The 2,555-nt window shown below is 37.1% G+C and overlaps 1 non-coding gene across 1 annotated transcript; it reads left to right on the top strand.

Moving 5' to 3' along the window:
- The first annotated feature begins 2,180 nt into the window (after nucleotides 1–2,180).
- On the top strand, nucleotides 2,181–2,254 carry Trnat-ugu. The gene has a single exon. It is a non-coding gene; the product is annotated as a tRNA-Thr (tRNA).
- Nucleotides 2,255–2,555: the final 301 nt, after the last annotated feature.

Here is a 2,555-nt window from a genome sequence, read left to right as displayed (position 1 = left end):
TTTTAATTTATTATAATGAAATAAGGATAAAAATTCAATAAAACTACGTAAATGAGTACCAAAATTGCTTGTCAGAAAGACATTTTCTTTATTGAATCTACATAGGGTGGATCGGAGCACGTTTACGCGGATTTTTTTCAACAAATTTTCTTACGTTTTAGCTTAAGAAATTTTGGGCATTGTGGTTTAATAAAGCAGTTCATGAAATAAAAATTATACGAATTCAGTGGTTGGCTATTTGCGTTATTAGCTGTAAAAAAAATGTTTTTAGGTCCAAGTCCGTTGCATACACTTGGCCCATTCAGGGGGGAGGTTGACACAACCCCAAACCGACGCTTGACTGATGCTCAAAATCGTTCAAGAAAAGCCCATATGAGGCAGCATTAGCATTAAATGACTTAAGGCGCGCCAGTTTTAGTATCTCTGTTTGGTAAAAATGCACTGCGTAAACGTACTGCATGCGTAAACGCACCACGGTGAGCCCTACACATTCGGGTTTAATGTCTTGCGTCAAGCACCTTCTGATAAACAACAGTTTTTATTTTGTTATCAGGCGCAAGATGAAGCGGATGAAGCTAAATAAATATAGCGAAGCAAAGCAGTGACGCAGCGAGGGGAGGTTTTGGGGAATAACCCCCCCCCCCCCCAAGAGCTTAGAGAATTTTTTTTATCAAAGATTTTGTTATTAATGTTAGGGGGACGGATGACTAACAAACAAAACATATTTAACTATTCACACAGCCGCAAAACCCACTATTTTGAACTGTTTATCTATTTTGTAAAATGTCTGAGGGAAGTGCCCCCACACTTCCCGCTTACCTTAGCGAGTTTTCTATACCCTACAGACCCGTGGTAATAGCTGCGCCCAAAACCCCCTATCCTAGCTACGCAATTGAAGCGAAGGAAGAAATACAGAGGATGTTTTATCGACTCGTGAACATAGCACGTTAAATTGACCATGAGAAAATCATGGGTTTTCATTAGCACATGAGCACAAACAACACAAAAACTGAAAGACTGACCATGCGATTTTTTTAATCGTTATCACGAATGCAACACGAATTCGAAATTGAATAAGTTTAAGCTCAAAAGGGCATATGAGTTGACATAATGGAATCTACGGAATAAGGACTTCCTCACCTTTGAATTTTCCTTTGAGTGAAGTTGCGTGAATCACATTCATTACCAATTATTTTAATCACCAAACACGTTCCGTTGGATAGTTATGGTTGGTTTAGGCTTCGAAAGATCATGAACACAGAAACTACATTTTTCTGTAAATCGTGCCTTGGTAAGCCAGGTATGTCCAAGGACTTAAAATATTCAGATAGATAGTTGGTGATTTCTTCTTCTTAAAAGATTCGAATTCATGCAGAGTACGAACTATTTGAATTTACCTCGTTTTAGTCATCCGCATCTTAGTTCTTGCTCGCTAAATCAACCATCTTTGATTCTTTTGGTGATCAATCATATTCTGGAACTCTTTGTTGATGAGCTCACTGAAACTAATTTGCAATAATTCCAAGGAAATGAGTTAAAACTACTCGATTCCTCGACAGGAACACGGACATTACCGTTTGTCAACAATTGCTTGGAGATTTGTTTACAAACACGGTAGTGAAGTGTCAACTCGAGCTGGGCCACGGCTGGGCTTACAATTAGCTCGAATTAAATTTTTTAAATGTGATTTCAATTTAATTAATATTTTGAATATATTTAGTAATTAAAATGTTATATTGTTACTAAATTCAGTTATTAAAGTGGTAAAAACAAAACAAATTATTTATTTTGTAGTTTTGACCGACTTATCAATTGTTGTGTTACTATAACTCCTAAAAGCATGTCCACAGGAAAGAGATGAATTTTTTTTGTGAAATTATCCTTTTTTAATGGCCTATATGTTAACCCCGCCTGAGACGAATCCAAAGAACCAAATCTCATTGAAATCGGTGCAGCCGTTCTCGAGTTATAAGTGTTCTAACTAACACGATTTTCGACTTTCTTTTATATATATAGATTTGGTGTGAACGAATTGAGATACGAAAAAATCATGTTATCCACCCCCTCTGAATCTCTAGGAAACTTTTCAGAATCACAAAATTTTCTATTTATTTTTAATCAAGCGATAGTTAGATACCACCCAAAAAATCGTTAGGTCAATAGAAATAGTTTTCCCTATCGCCCCCGTGGCGCAATCGGCTAGCGCGTTCGGCTTGTTACCGAAAGGTTTGTGGTTCGAGCCCACTCGAGGGCGTTCTTTTATTTCTCTTTGCTCTTCGTTCCTCATTTTCTTTCAGTTCTGTTTGTAAAATAAAACGCAAGTTGTAATTGCTCGAGATGTTTTTATTAATTGGTAGCAATTATTGTTAACACGCGTATCACCTGTTGCCATAACTCAATTGTAAGAGTAACTGCCTTGAACTGTAATTTCTGGTTCTAAATGACTAGAGTTTACGCTGTCTATACAAAAAGGCTTGCCACACTTTGAGCCCAAACAATTAAGTATCTTTCACATTTCTCCAACCTCGGGATCCCCAAGATTGCTCATGATATGC

Source organism: Ischnura elegans, chromosome 3, assembly GCF_921293095.1.
Source record: "Ischnura elegans chromosome 3, ioIscEleg1.1, whole genome shotgun sequence".
Lineage (NCBI taxonomy): Eukaryota > Metazoa > Arthropoda > Insecta > Odonata > Coenagrionidae > Ischnura > Ischnura elegans.
This window is presented reverse-complemented; position numbering and strand designations above follow the sequence as displayed.